Source organism: Elephas maximus, chromosome 3 (assembly GCF_024166365.1).
Source record: "Elephas maximus indicus isolate mEleMax1 chromosome 3, mEleMax1 primary haplotype, whole genome shotgun sequence".
Classification (NCBI taxonomy): Eukaryota; Metazoa; Chordata; class Mammalia; order Proboscidea; family Elephantidae; genus Elephas; species Elephas maximus.
This window is the reverse complement of record NC_064821.1, coordinates 205,208,041-205,225,243: the sequence shown is the minus strand read 5'-3', so window position 1 is coordinate 205,225,243 and position 17,203 is coordinate 205,208,041.

Genomic DNA, 17,203 nt, shown 5'->3' with positions numbered 1-17,203 from the left:
TAACTGAAAATATTAACCTTTTCATTTATTGAAAACCATGGCGGTGGGGCTTTGTCACTAGGCTAAGGCACTAGCTGCCTTAGGAGGAGGTGGGTCAGGATTGGCTGCCCCTGGCTGGACCTGTGCACCCTGAATCTCCACAAATCACAACAAACTGCCTGGCTTCAGGAAATGTTATTTGAATTTGGCTCCTGGGAAAGAAGGGTAAAAACCTAACAACTGTGTCTTCATTTTATCTTTGAGCTGGACGGTGGGGCTATGCGTTTCTCTTCCCCTTGGGGAACAAAGGAGCTGGGCTGGTATTTAATTTCATCATGAGAATCAACACTATGACCATCCTGGGGCCTGTACCCACCAGTCTCATTCCTCTGACTATATTTAGTCCATTATGAATATGGAAGAACGTTGAAAATGATTCACATCGACATCCCTCTGTCTAGCCTAATAACGTCAAAGTCATTAACGACAAATGTTAAGTTCACCCTGACAGTGTGATTTGGAAATCTAAGCCCTCTTGAGTGCCCTGCTCTGCCTATTCTGTTAGCCTGGACAAAAGAACCCAGCATACATGCCCTCCTATTCCCTGATTACCTCCCCCTCCAAAGGGGAAAAAAAGATATAAAGGCCAGGGAGAAAAAAGGTTGCTGAACTGTTGGAAATGCAGAGCCAGTTGGGGCACCCGCGTTCATCAAAAAGAAAGAGGGGGGAGGGTAAGATGGGAGTTAGCTAAAAGACTTCTCTTTTTCTCTGTGTGTGTGTGTCTCTCTCTGTCTCTGAGTTTCACTCTGTGCATTCTGATTGAGCTGCTCATGCTCTACAATCCCAACCACCACTCTCTCATCTGTCAGCCTTAAGGTCTTTATTATTTTTTCTACTCAGGTTTTTCCCCAAAAGGACTTTTTCACGTATTACCTCACATGTTACTCTGCTAATGGCGGTGAGTCTGGTCATGTGCCCTTTGCCTTTATAGTATTTATAAGAATTTATTTATTTAGGTAAATATTTGTTTACCTCACTAGCCTGTAAATTCTGTGAGAGTAGAGATTTTGTTTTGCTCACCATTTTATAGAGCTCGGAGCAGTGAGTAGCATATAGTGATGGTACAGAAATAGTAGTTGAATAAACAAATAGAAAGAAGGGTGGGAGGGAGGCAGGAAGGAAGGAAGGAAAAATTAAAGGAAGGATAAAAGGGGAAAAAAGAAAATAATCAAATATCGACTTCATTTTTAAAGAAGATGAAACAGAGGCGCTAAGCTGGTGAGCCATTTGATTCAGACCTCTTAGTAAAACAATGGAAAATTCTACATGAGTTTCTCATTTCCACATTCTGGCTTTGGTGTTCACTCTCCCCCATCCTCTCCATAGTTCCTTCCCCCCACCCCCACTACCTGGAGACTGTTTGGTCTTCTAAAACTAATGTATATGGAGGCTTACCCGTGCATGCCTAACCCTGACTTTGCCTCTCTCGTGTCTGTAACAGATCACAGTATGCAAGTAAACACTAGATAATTGTGTGGTCAGGGTAGAGTATTATAAAAGGAAAACTTTGCTTTTCTATGCTTCCTGTGAGGACTGGCCATTACAAACAATTATCTAACCTCTTTACAGCTTTTTTTTTTTTTTTCTTTACACCTATCCTCACAACCAAACTGTTTAGCTTAATTCTTGAAACCCAAGGTTAGAATTAGTCTTCTGATTGGGTTGCATCACTTGACTTGTGATAAAGAGAAACCCATGATACAGCAAAACTGATGATACAGCTTCATCTACTTGTGTTTATCTTCCTCTCCTTTCAAATAACTCTTTGCCCAACGATTGTGCTCTAGAGGAAGAATCTGCCTCGGCTCTCCACCCTTCCCAGCAACAGGGAACCTTCCTATACAAAGACAATTGGCTCAAAGAGAAGTGAGATCAATTAGTTCCCCCTCCTGCAGCCAAAGAAAGACTGAGGCGGGGAGGGGGGGAAAGATTCACATAGTTTCTTCCTTCTCCACTTCCAGTGAGAACCCAAGAAATTGCTCTCAACCTCTCGATGTTGAGGGGAAAAGAGACTTAGTGGTACCTTCTTTCTACTTCATAAAGAGAGAAAAGAACTAATTGTGTAAACTTAACTTACTAACAGGTATTCTGTTAAAAGTTGAGAAATTAAGATTATAAAGCGCATGTGTTGTGAGCGCTTGGATAAAGGTGTGGCAATTTTTAATCCCTTGGAACAATTACAGGATCAGCATGAACTGGTCATATCTGACAAAACCTTTCTTTTGAGAAATTATATTGGAAGATAGGGGAAACGCCACAGACCCCACATACATTCTTTTCATATATGCATTGTGTTACCAAGCCAGGATGGAACAGCTAATATGATAAACCATGGAAATAAGACTGAAAATCAACTCAACAAGTTTCAATTTTCTTTACTATAAATGAAACCAGTTGCTGTCAATCTTGACTCACGGCAACCCCATGTATGTCAGAGTAGACACACATGGCTGATATTTCCGAAGTAGTAGGCACCTCTGGGTGGACTTGAACCACCAACATTTGGGTTAACAGCCAAGTGTGTTACCATTTGCACCAACCGGGGACTTTCTTGTTGATAATGTGAACAAAATAGATTTTTTTTCTCTGTGTCTGGTTCTCCACCCAAATTTTCAATGTTTTTTAAAATCAACTTTGTTTAAGTATAACTTATATACAGTAAATGTATTCATTTTAAGCTTACAGCTATGAGTCAGAATCAACTTGAGGGCACTGGGTCACTGGGTTTAGTTTGATGAGTTTCGACAAATATGCACACCTACCACAACTGATATACAGAACTTCAATTCTTTTTTGGTATTATGATTCGGTTACTAAATTCATCCTCCACTCTCTGCTACCACTTTCCATTATGGTCCCAGAGACAGAAAGTTAATTGGATGCTTGAGATGAAAAATGCTTTGAACAGTCTTTATTTAAGTTACCATGCAGAGTTGGTTAGGCATTTTCTAAGCTTCCAGGTCAGATGGGAGGCGTTTTGTGTAGTGATTAAGAGCATGGACTCTGGAATCACATCACCCAGTTTTAAATCCCAGCCCCACCACTTATATATCTGATCGTCTCTAAGACACCATCAATCATAAGATACACCATTATTATTTTAAACAGTAAAAAGAAAAAAAATGTCATCAATTAGACTATGGAGCAGTGCCTTAATGATGGTTCTACCTGACACATGCATCAGTCGCGCTAATCTTTCATTGCTTTGAAATTTATTTCTTCTTTTTCAAAGAATTTGGTCATTTATTACAGCATTGCTTGGCATGTTATAGGCAATCCTTTTACACATACCTCAGTAATAAAGAAAAACAGCTTCGACTATTCGTGGGACTCACCCTTTCTTAGAACGTGGTTGTTGTTTTGCAAGAAAATAAGGAACTGTTGTTATTCCTCCAGTGATAAATATTTGCTTCTCAAAATATAAAATTTATGGTCTGCTACTTTAATTTTGTCTTTCTGTATACACAATAAATTTTTTAAAATAATTTTTATTGTGCTTTAAGTGAAAGTTTACAAATCAAGTCAGTCTCTCACACGAAAACCCATATACACCTTGCTACACACTCCCAATTACTCTCCTCCTAATGAGACAGCCTGTTCTCCCCCTCCACTCTCTCTTTTCGTGTCCATTTTGCCAGCTTCTAACCCCCTCCACCCTCTCATCTCCTCTTCAGGGAGGAGATGTCAACATAGTCTCAAGTGTCCACCTGATCCAAGAAGTTCACCCCTCATCAGCATCCCTCTCCAATCCATTGCCCAGTCCAATCCATGTCTAAAGAGTTGGCTTTGGGAATGGTTCCTGTCCTGGGCCAACAGAAGGTCTGGGGGCCATGACCACCGGGGTCCTTCTAGTCTCAGTCAGACCATTAAGTCTGGTCTTATAAGAATTTGGGGTTTGCATCCCACTGCTCTCTTGCTCCCTCAGGGGTTACACAATAACTTTTAATTTCAATGCCAAGTCATAGCGTACTTTTGTGAAGATATTTTAAACAGCAATTAAACTCAAAGCATAAAACGGCACTAAAGCAATAAAAATATGAACAGCTATGACCAAGGCTACACATGTGCACACAATTACAATTATATCACATTGCTGCCTGGTTGCCAGCAATTATGAGCATCATTGATTCTAAGAGACAGTCTGATTTTAGAGATGTTAAAAGTATGAAAAATTGTGCATCCTATAATTCATGAAATATAGGGCAAGTTAGGTGCCCTTGGGCAGGATATTTAATTCCCTTGTGCTTCTGGCTTCTCATTTATAAAATGAGGCTAATAATAATATCTGCCTCATTTTTTTTCATAAGGTACACATGAAGATTAAATGAAACATTTAGCATAGTAACTGACATATAATACATCCAATAAATTAATAATTATTATCATCTTAGTTGTATTCATGTGTATCAGTTTTCTATTGCTGCATAACAAATTACCCCAAGCTTAGTGACTTAAAATAATTCATATTTATTATCTTAGAGTTTCTGTGAATCAGAAATTTGAGAGTGGCTTAGCAGGGTAGTTCTGGCTTAAGGTCCCTCCCGTGGTTGCAGTCAGGATGTTGACAGAGGCTATAGTCATCTGCATGTTTGACTGAAGCTGGAGAGTCCACTTTCTAGATGGCTTGCTCACATGGCTGTTGGAAGGAGGCCTCAGTTCCTTACCACATGGGCTTCCTCATAGGCTGCTTGAATGTCTTCATGACTTGGCAGTTGGCTTCCCCCAGGGCAAGTGATCCAAGAAAGAAAGGAACAAGTCACAATGCTTTTCATGACCTAATCTCTGAAGCCATACATTGTCACTTATATTTTATTCTATTTGTTAGAAACACATCCCTAAGTCCAGGGCACACTCAAGGGAAGGAGACTTAAGCTCCCTCTCTTAAAGGGAGGAGTATCAAACAGTTTGTGAACACATCTTAAAACCACCACACCATGTTGACTTTAGGTCAAAATAACTATCATCAGCTTCTCTTTCATCTTTCCAATTTGTGGTGGTGGTGGTGGTTGTCTGCCATTGAGTTGGTCCCAACTCATAACGACCCTGTGTACAGCAGAATGAAACACTGCCCAGTCTTGTGCCATACTCACAGTCATTGTCATGCTTCAGCCCATTGTTGCAGCCACTGTGTCAGTCCATTTCATTGAGAGTCATCCTTTTTTTCACTGACCCTCTATTTTATCAAGCATGATGTGCTTCTCCAGGGACTGGTCCCTCCTGATAACATGTCCAAGTACACAAAACAAAGTCTCACCATATTCTCTTCTAAGGACCATCTGGCTGTACTTCTTCCAAGACAGATTTTTCTGTTCTTCTGGCAGTCCATGGTCTATTCAATATTCTCCATGAACACTGTAGTTCTGTTGTTTTCTTTACCAACTGTATTAGACAAAGTCCCAACAAGAATCAGGTAGCACATTCAATTTAGGGTATTTGGAGGAGGCTTTATTTTACAAACATGTGGAAAGGTGTGTGGTAATACAGGAACCTGAAGCAAGCAGCACAGAGCAGTTACCCCTGTAGGTCTGAAGAGGTGAGGTGCTGTGAACTTACCAGGTGCTACAAGGACAGAGTCATGTAAAACAGTCTGTCATGAAAGGAGTAGTGATCTTTGGTCAAGGCACACAGCCAGCCAAGGCAACTTCATGGGAAGGAAGCCAGTAGAATAAATATCCTACCTGACTCTCCACCCTCCCTCCAGTCTTCTGTTGGAGATACTGATTAGCTAAAGTCAGAAGCATGTTTGTTGCAGTACATGAAGTACTAACTATATAGAAATCAGACTGCTGTGGGAGAGAACAGGGTAGGGAAAGGTGGACAAAGGATCTAGATAAGTAAATTGGTGATATTCAACACAATCTACCCCTTTTCCTCCTTGTTCTCCCAAACACTGAGGACTCAATGTTCCATCAGCAACTTTGTCATCAGGGGGAGTGTGAAAATGGCGTGGAGGCGCTGTCTGACCTAGTCCAACCCCACAAGGGGGAAGGAAAACCAAGATCAACAGCCCAAGGCTGATTCCTATGAGACGAAAGTCAGACAAGCCTCCTCTTTGTGCCATCTTTACTAATTCTGACACCAACTGTCCTTTGCACAGCACCTTCTACTGGGCTCAATAATTCATTGCAATGGCCACACGGAACTCACAGATTATACTTAAAATTATGGGGTTTGTTCGGGAAGTAACAGTTACAATCCAGGCTCAAGATCACTGAGGACACAGTTCTCCCATCAGGATATCTTCTCCCCAACTGTACTCCCAGGCACTCCTTTCTTTGGCCCTCAGTTTCTGCCCAAAGGCACTTAGCTTGCACTCTCCATAGGCTGGGAAGTCCAGTGCACCGTCTCCTGCTGCCAGGTCTCTGCTGCCAGGTCTCTGCTGCTGGGTCTCTTCTTTTTATCTCTCCTTCCTTGGTGGTGGTGGGCTCCTCCCCTCTGCCCTGGAATTGACTCCCTTTTAAGGCAAAAATGACCAATCTCTTTGGTAGGCCACATTTACCCTATCACACAATCACCTGGGTGGGAGCTTACACTACTATGGCTAGAAAGACCACACACAAAGCTAATGAAGTATCGCACTGCAGGGATATATCCAATTAGTCATGATCCTGAAAGCTAAAACATTAGCCACTTTCTGCATTTACACTTGCAAGGAGAAAAACAAGAGAAAGAATTAAGTAGCATAAAAACAATTTATAATCTCTGCCTCTGTGGCCATCATGAGGTTTAAGTTGATATCCATGGCTGTCTTCTTCCACCACAAATTTCATGTTCCCCTTACACTTTACCAGCATTACGGCTGGACAGGGTTCTTTGTAGAGATGATTAAGCCTTAATTTCTGCAGAATCTGAGTTCTTGGTGGTCAAGTCTTTATTTTGCTGTCACAGATTTCCACTGACCAGGGTTATCAGGCAAAAGAGTGCTAAAAAAAAAAAAAATCCAGTGAATTCCCTCTGCTCTAGATATATAGTCTTTCTTGCTGTTTTTGTTTGGCAGCAACCAAATTCTCTTTGGTAATTTGTATTAATCACTCCACCCAGTACAATGACCCCTTCTTTGCTTGTTGGTTTGGAGGTATGAGGAACCCAATATGGCCAGAAGTTTTCCAATTCATCTGAACCATGACTTGGCTCTCTGGTGGAAGCATTCTTCCATTGGATACTAGAATCTCTAAAGAAATATAACCTAAGTTCATAGGAGCAGAAAGGAAAAATTCTTTCAGTGGGTTATTAGACATAATAGTGAGAAAGACCTCTGTAGCTTCCATGTCTTGATTCCTGAACCCACGCATCCTGGCTATGGGGGAGGTGGCATTGGTTTAAGCATGTGCCACATTCTGATTTATAACACCCCAATTGTTCAGGGTGTTGTTTCTCAGCTGGGATTACAACTGAACCAGTCCACTGCTTTATGAAGTCAGCTGCTTCTGGGAGTTGAGGGAATGATAAAACCAGTGAGATCTGTGGTTTTAAAATACGCCCTTCTTTTGTAAAATGTGTCTACTGCTAAGAGGCACTGTTGTGTGGGACAAAAGAAAATATGCTTATTCTTGAGAGGAAAAGGTACTATCCACTTTTATAACAAGCAGAGTTCAATGTAACCACAGGTCCTCCTGGGAATGGTGCCACATAGGGGGCTCAGCATGGGTCTCTGCTGTTGACAGGTTATTTACTCATTCATGATAGTAGCCAGACTTTTCTTTTGGTAAGAGAAAAACCATGTTGTTGAGCCCATGCAGAGTCTTCATCCATGCTGCCCTAACCACTCTGCACATGAGTCTATTGAATAAGCACTGGGATACCTGGGGGAGGAGTCTGAGTGGCATCTTCAAGATGGGTCATCTTGTCCTCTTGGTCATTGGTTGTGGACACTCACTGGTGGGCATTTATCACAAGAATCTCTTCATTCTCTCTATTGTCAGAGCTTCATTAACATACTCCTACTCCAGACCTCCTTGTCATTAATTTTCCAATTTTGTCCTTTCCAAATTCCTGATGATCTAGCCAACCCATTGCCCGCTGCCCATGAGTTAGGATAGATACGTAACTCAGGCCAACTTTTCTTCCACACAAAGTGTACAATAGAAAAAATTCTGCCCTGTTGTAGAATTTCCCAACTGCCCTTTTTTTTTTTTTGCTGTATACTGTGAAGTTCTATGCATGAATCGGGACAAAGCTTTTTATTTTTCGATTAACTGATCATAGGGAACACCACATGAGGTCATAGGTGTGGACTGAGGAGAAAGCTGTAAAACCCAATATGGGCAGGCACCATAGAAATCTGGGCTACCTGTTTGTGCAATTTACGTGTGCCTTCTTTACATTCTTAGGCTGTCTTTTGTATACCACTTCCCTCTTAAAGGAAACCCTGGTGGTGTAATGGTTAAGTGCTATGGCTGCTAACCAAAAGGTTGGCAGTTTGAATCCACCAGGCACTCTTTGGAAACTCTATGGGGCAATTCTAATCTCTTCTATAGGGTCACTATGAGTCAGAATCTACTCAAAGGCAATGGGTTCACTTTTTTGATTTTCCCTCGTGTAATTTTTTTAATTACTGCTTCTGCATGTGTTCAGCTTTATGGTTCTATGAGGCAGCCCTGATGGGGCAACGGTTAAGCACTTGGCTGCTAACCAAGAGGTCAATGGTACAAACCCATGAGTGACTCCCACAGAGAAAAAACCTGGCAATCTGCTGCCATAAAGATTACAGCCTAGGTCAATAACAGAAAAAGCAGGGAAAGGAAATCAAACACTTGGAAACTGAACAATACCCTGCTCAAAATAGACTGGGTTATAGAAGACATGAAGGATGGAATAAAGAAATTCAGAGAATCCAATGAGAATGAAAACACTTCCTATCAGAACCTTTAGGACACAGCAAAAGCAGTGCTCAGAGGTCAATTTATATCAATAAATGCACACACACAAAAAGAAGAAAGGGCCAAAATTAAAGAATTATCCCTACAACTTGAAGAAATAAAAAGAGAGGAACAAAAGAAACCCTCAGATACCAGAAGAAAGCAAATAATAAAAATTAGGGAAGAATTAAATGAAATAGAGAACAGAAAAACAATTGAAAGAGTTAACAAGACCAAAAGTTAGTTCTTCGAAAAAATTTACAAAATTGATAAACCATTGTCCAAACCGACAAAAGAAAAACAGAAGAGGAAGCAAATAACCCAATTAAGAAATGAGATGGGAGATATTACAAGAGACTCAACTGAAATTAAAAGAATCATATCAGATTACTGTGAAAAATTGTACTCTAACAAATTTGAAAACTTAGAAGTGGATGAATTTCTGGAAACACACTAACTACCTAAACTAACACAGAGGTAGAACAACTAAATAAACCCACAACAAAAGAAGAGATTGAAAAGGTAATCAAAAAACTCACCCCCCCCCCCAAAAAAAAAACCCTGGCCTGGACGGCATCACTGCAGAGCTCTACCAGACTTTCAGAGAAGAGATACACCAGTACTATTGAAGGTATTTCAGAGCATAGACAAGGATGGAATATTCCCAAATTCATTCTATGAAGCCAGCATATCCCTAATTCCAAAACCAGCTAAAGACACCACAAAAAAGAAAATTACAGACCTATATCCCTCATGTCCAACCGAATGTGGAAATTATAGAACAATATCATTAATATCACACGCAAGCAAAATTTTGCTGACGATCATTCAAAAGCGGCTGCAGCAGTATATCAAAAGAGAACTGCCAGAAATTCAGGCTAGCTTCAGGAGAGGACATGGAACCAGGGATATCATTGTTGATGTCAGATGGATACTGGCTGAAAGCAGAGAATAACAAAGGGATGTTTACCTGTGTTTTATTGACTATGCAAAGGTATTTGACTGTGTGGATCATAACAAACTATGGATAACACTGCAAAGAACGAGAATTCCAGAACACTTAATTGTGCTCATGAGGAACCTTTATAGAGATCAAGAGGCAGTTGTTTAGACAGAACAAGGGGATACTGATTGGTTTAAAGTCAGGAAAGGTGTGCGTCAGGGTTGTATTCTTTCACCATACCTATTTAATCTGTGTGCTCAACAAATAATCTGAGAAGTTGGACTATATGAAGAAGAACGGGGCATCGGGATTGGAAGAAGACTCATTAACAACCTGCGTTATGCAGATGACACAATCTTCCTTGCTGAAAGTGGAGAGGACTTGAAGCACTTACTAATGAAGATCAAAGACCACAGCCTTCAGTATGGATTGCACCTCAACATAAAGAAAACAAAAATCCTCACAACTGGACCAATGAGCAACATCATGATAAACAGAGGAAAGATTGAAGTTGTCAAGGATTTCATTTTACTTGGATTCACAATCAACAGCCATGGAAGCAGCAGTCAAGAAATGAAAAGACGCATTGCATTGGGCAAATCTGCTGCAAAGGACCTCTTCAAAGTGTTGAAGAGCAAAGATGTCACCTTGAAGACTAAGGTGTGCCTGACCCGAGCCATGGTATTTTCAATCACATCATGTGCACGTGAAAGCTGGACAATGAATAAGGAAGACCGAAGAAGAGTTGACGCTTTTGAATTGTGGTGTTGGCAAAGAATACTGAATATACAATGGACTGCCAAAAGAACGAACAAATCTTTCCTGGAAGAAGTGCGGCCAGAATGCTCCTTAGAGGCGAAACTGGGTTTTACATACTTTGGACATGTTTTCAGGAGGGATCACCCTGGAGAAGGACATCATGCTTGGCAGAGTACAGTGTCAGCGGAAAAGATGAAGACCCTCAACGAAGTGGATTGGCACAGTGGCTGCAACAATGAGCTCAAGCATAACAACGATTGTAAGGATGGCACAGGACTAGGCAGTGCTTTGTTCTGTTGTGCATAGGGTCGCTATGAGTCAGAACTGACTCAATGGCACCTAACAACAACAACATATCCCTCATGAACTTAGATGCAAAAATCTTCAACAAAATTCTAGCCAATAGAATTCAACAACATATCAAAAAATCATTCACCATGACCAAGTGGGATTCATACCATGTATTCAGGGATGGTTGGAAATTAGAAAAACAATTAGTGTAATCCATCACATAAATAAAACAAAAGACAAGAACCACATGATCTTATCAATTGATGCAGAAAAGGCATTTTATAAAGTTCAACACCCATTCATGATAAAAACTCTCAGCAAAATAGGAATAGAAGAAAAATTCCTCAACATAATAAAGGGCATTCATGCAAAGCCAACAGCCAACATCGTCCTAATTGAAGAGAGTCTGAAAGCATTCCCATTGAGATATGGAACCAGACAAGGATGCCCTTTTTCATTGCTCTTATTAAACATAGTACTGGAGGTCCTAGCCAGAGCAATTAGGATAGACAAAGAAATAAAGGGCATCCAGATTGGTAAGAAATAAATAAAGGTATTTCTATTTGGAGATGACATGATTTTATACACAGAAAACCCTAAAGAATACTGAAGAAAACTACTGAAACTAACAGAAGAGTTCAGCAGAGTATTGGGATACAAGATAAAAAAAAAAAAAATACAAAAATCAGTTAGATTCCTCCTCACCAACAAAAAGAACATTGAAGGGGAAATCACCAAATCAATACCATTTACAGTAGCCCCCAAGAAGATAAAATACTTAGGAATAAATCTTACCAGAGACGTAAAAGACCTGTACAAAGAAAACTACAAGACACTACTGCAAGAAACCAAGACACCTACATAAGTGGAAAAAAATACCTCGCTCATGGATAGGAAGACTTAACATTGTAAAAATGTCTATTCTACCAAAAGCGATCTATAGATAAAACGCAATTCCGATGGAAATTCCAACAACATTCTTTAATGAGATGGAGAAACAAATCACCAACTTCATATGGAAGGGAAAGGGGCCCTGGATAAGTAAAGCATTACTGAAAAAGAAGAACAAAGTGGGAGGCCTCAGTCTACCTGATTTTAGAACCTATTATACCGCCGCAGCAGTCAAAACAGCCTGGGACTGATACGTAGACCAATGGAACAGAATTCTGAATCCAGACATAAATCCATCCACATATGAGCAGCTGATATTTCACAAAGGCCCAAAGTCAGTTAAATGGGGAAAAGACGGTCTCTTTAACAAATGGTACTGGCATAACTGGACATCCATCTACAAAAAATGAAACAAGACCCATACCACACCCCATGCATAAAAACGAACTCAAAATAGATCAAAGACCTAAATATAAAATCTAAAACGATAAAGATCATGGAAGAAAAAATAGGGACAATGCTAACCCCAGTGTAGTCGAGTCGATTCCGACTCATAGCGACCCTATAGGACAGAGTACAACTGCCCCATAGAGTTTCCAAGGAGTGCCTGGTGGATTCGAACTGCCGACCCTTTGGTTAGCAGCCATAACACTTAACCACTACACCACCAGGGTTTCCTGGGATATTGCTAGGAGCCCTAATACATGACATAAACAGTATACAAAACATTGCTAACAATGCAGAAGCAAAAGTAGAAACTGGGAGCTCCTAAAATCAAACACCTATGCTCACCCAAAGACTTCACCAAAAGAGTAAAAAGATTACCTACAGACTGGGAAAAAAGTTTCCGATCAGCTTCTGATCTCTAAAGTCTGCATGGTACTGCAAAAACTCAACTACAAGAGACAAATAACACAATTAAAAAATGGGCAAAAGATACAACCGGACACTTCAGTAAAGAAGACATTCAGGTAGCTAAGAGATACATGAGGAAATGCTCACGATCCTCAGCCATTAGAGAAATGAAAATCAAAACATACAATCAGATTCCATCTCACTCCAACAAGGCTGGCAGTAATCCAAAAAACACAAAATAGTAAATGCTGGAGAGGTTGCGAAGAGACTGGAACATTTATATACTGCTGGCGGGAATGTAAAATGGTACCAGCACTTTAAAATCGACTTGGCACTTCCTTAAAAAGCTAGAAATACAGGTACCATACTATCCAGCAATCCCACTCCTTGGAATACATCCTAGAGAAATAAGAGCCTTTACAGGAACAGATATATGCACAGCCACGTTCATTGCAGCACTGTTTACAATACCAAAGAGATGGAAGCAACCAAGGTTCCCCTTCAATGGATGAATGGATAAATAAATTATGGTATATTCACACAATGGAATACCACCCATTGGTAAAGAACACTGATGAATCTGTGAAATATTTCATAACATGGAGGAATCTGGAAGACATTATGCTGAGAAAAAGTAGTCAGTTGTCAAAGGACAAATACTGTATGAGACTACTATTATAAGAACTTATATTCTTTGATGGTTTTGAGAGTGGGGAGGGAGGGAAGGAGAGGGGTTTTCACTAATTAGATGGTAGATAAGAGCTATTTTACGTGAAGGGAAAGGCAAACACAAGATACAGGAGAGGTCAGCACACCTGGACTAAACCAAAAGCAAAGAAGTTTCCTGAGTAAACTGAATGCTTCGAAGTCCAGTGTAGCAGGGGCAGAGGTTTGGGGACCATGGTTTCAGGGGACATCTAAGTCAATTGGCATAATAAAATCTATTAAGAAAACATTCTGATTCCACTTTGGAGTGTGGCATTTGGGTCTTAAATGCCAGCAAGCGGCTGTCTAAGATGCCTCAATTGGTCTGAACCCACCTGGAGCAATGGAGAATGAAGAACACCAAAGACACAAAGGTAATTATGAGCCTAAGAGACAGAAAAGCCCACATAAACCAGAGGCTACTTCAGCCTAATACCAGAAGAACTAGATGGTAACCAGCTACAGCCGAGGACTACACTGACAGGGAACAAAACAGAGAACCCCTGAGGAAGCAGGAGAGCAGTGTGATGAAGACCTTAAATTCTCATAAAAAGACCAGACTTAATGGTCTGACTGAGACTAGAAGGACCCCAGAGGTCATGGTCCCCAGACCTTCTGTTAGCCCAAGACAGGAACCACGCCCAAAGCCAACCCAACTCTTCAGACAGGGGTTGGACTGGACTATGGGATCGAAAATGATACTGGTGAAGAGTGAGCTTCTTGGATCAAGTAGACACATGAGATTATGTGGGCAGCTCCTGTCTGGAGGGAAGATGAGAAGGCAGAGTGGGGCAGAAGCTGGCCAAATGGACACGAAAATAGAGTGGAAGAAAGGAGTCCAGTGTGTCATTAGGGGGAGAGCAATTAGGAGTATATAGAAAGGCGTATATACATTTTTGTATGAGAGACCGACTTGATTTGTAAACCTTCACTTAAAGCACAATAAAAATTAAAAAAAAAGTTTACAGCTAGGAAACCCTATAGGGCAGTTCTACTCTGTCCTTATAGGGCCGCTATGTGTCAGAATTGACTTGATGGCATACAACAACAACAACATGGTTCCATAGATAACAGTTCATTATGGGAAGTTCAGGTCACATAGTCACCTGTTGAGTCATGTGTCTTCAATCCACTAGCGACAAGTCAGAAGTTACTTTTTAATGCAGAATAGTTGTTGGCAGAGAAGTGCCTGGCCTTATTCAGAGGCTATGTTATGATTTTCCCATTGGCCTTACCAGAGCCTTCATACTGTGTTAGACACAAATGCTTCCAACACAATTATGTCATTTTCATCATAAAGGCACAATTTGGTTAGGGAGTCTAAAGATTTTTGTTTGGCTGTCATCCCATCAGCACTGTCATTGGCTATTTGTTCCACAGTAGCAGATAAATTGTGAAGATTTCTCAAGTTCAGAGATGCCATAAACTGGTAAAATCGCTCACAGGAATACCCATCTGTCTCCAGGTCTTTCTAATAAAGGGTTTTCATTAGATTCTACGTTTCTTTTCATATCAGACAAGAATCTTAAATTACTAGTCTAATTTTTTGCTTTCATCATAGGTATGTGTAGTCAAAGGAACTCGTAAGAGGCCTAGGATGCATTGGCCTCTCATTGTCCAACCATCCAAACAGGGTAATGTCCAAGTAATTTTATTGCCAGTGGAGACTGGGTTTGTGAAGTTAACCAGTCAGATTCTCCACATAGGAGTACATACCCATGAGGTGCACAGATCATACTTTTTCCAATGTCTTTGGTTGGAAAAGGGATTGATTGGTTAACTTTTGGAAGCCAGTTTTCAACGAGAGAGTTGTTACAGATGGACAAACGTCTGAACCTGGTGGTATTCCACAGGCAGCACAAGGTGCAAATAATTTATTTAGATGTATGTTGGTTCTTTTTCTTTTTGGTCAGGTTGATGACATGTCAAACCCTCTAGTCATGACGTTATAAAATTGGGGAGGGGAGATGAACCCCAAGCAATTTGTTAATGATTTTCTGGGCCTCGACAAAAAGGGGCTATAAGTTTCTGAAAGTGAGAACTATTGGATGGAGCAGAACAATTTACCAGTTGTTCAGTGATTAGGGTTAGATTAAAACAAGGAACTTGAGGCTGAAATGCTAACTTAGAAGGATGCCACAGCCTAATGCATCTAGCGTGTTTGAAGATGAGAGTGAAGTTAATTGTGGCCTTTGACACTAGGCTATAATTGAAGACAGGGCTGGCCAAGTGTTCTGAGATTGAGTGTCCGGACATGGGCTGAGGATGACAAATCCAACGTTCTATTATATTACTGGCACTATCTACTGACTGAGCAAACCTGAAAAATGCATTATCTTTCCAGGTGTTAGTGGTGATTTTTGAGACTAGAAAGAGAAAACTTAAGGAGAGCTTCAAATGAAAGAAGATAAACAATGAAGCAATGGTCATAAAAATGACTACAATCACAAAGTAAACCCCTTCAATTACTTGCATAAAAACTTAAAAAAGCATAAAAACTTACCAGGTATTAAATCTTAACTTGAAAAATAAGGCTACTTCAAAAGTAGTCTTAGTCAAAGGGCAACAGTTTCAAAGACTTGCATTACCAAATTCACCAGGCAATAAGAATTACTTTATGTAGTAAGATAAATATCATAAGAAATCCAATGCTGGATTGGCATGAAGTCTTGTTTCTTGTTCTTGGGTTATCTGTCTATTTCTGGAGTCATCTGCTTTTGGTCACCTGGGCATTGGAACTTCAGTTTCATTCCTTCCATGTACTGACAAGTCCAAAAAGAAGACTTGTCGTTTTTTAATGGAGACAAATGAACTCAAGGCTTCATACCCTCTAGTTTGGCTGCACAAGAGTAAGTAAGGAACGCCAAGTAGGGTCCTTTCCAGAGAGGCTCTAACAATTTTTTTTGGTGGTGATGGTAGTGCTTCTTCCAATATACATAGTCCCCTGGAACAATATTGGGAGAATTCTGAAGTGATAAACTTTGGTTGTTAACCTTTTAACCTAGGTATGGTATTTCTGGGAATATTCAATCAATGTCTGGCAATACTTCAGTAAGTCAGCTTGAGCTACGTTAGGGTCAATATAAGCAATGTGAGGAAGGAACATAGGCCCTCCAGTAACAATTTCATAAGGAGTAAGGCTGTGGGAACCAAACGGAGTGGGTCTTAAATTTAAAAGGACCAAGGGAAGAACCTTAGTCCAAGGCAAATTTAAAGATTCACATAACTTGGCTAATCAAAATTTTTAAACTCCTTTGGTTCTCTCCACTAAGCCAGAAGATTAAGGATGATAGGGACAGTGCAGTTGCTGATATATAAGAATTATGCAGCAGAGTTCCTTAAAAATCTGACTGGCAAAATGAGTTCCTTAGTCACTACAAAGGATGTTTGGGCAACTCCAAGCTGGTATAATATCATAAAGCAATTTCTTTGCCACAAAAGTGGCAGTAACTTGGCGACAAGGGAAAGCTTCTACTCAATGTGAGAAGCGACAATCATAACGAGAACATACTTATAGCCCTTTGAAGGTAGTAGTTGTATAAAATCTGTCACTGTATCTATCACAGGGCCAAGAGGTAATGGATATTTTCCAGGTGGGAGTTTAAGAGGCTTACCTTTATCATGGAGAGAGCAGATGGAGAAATGATAGGTTATGTGTTCTGTTTGCATCAAAGAATTTTCCCCACCAATATTTCTTTAAAATTTCAATTCATCTTTTCTCATCCAAGGTAGGAGCCTTCATGTAAAGCTTGCATCATAGGATCATGCCAATGTTTGGGCAAAATTAATTTTCCATTAGGCCCAGACCATAATCTGGTATCAGGGTCTTGATAGCATTCTTCTTGCTCCTGCTTTTCTCTTT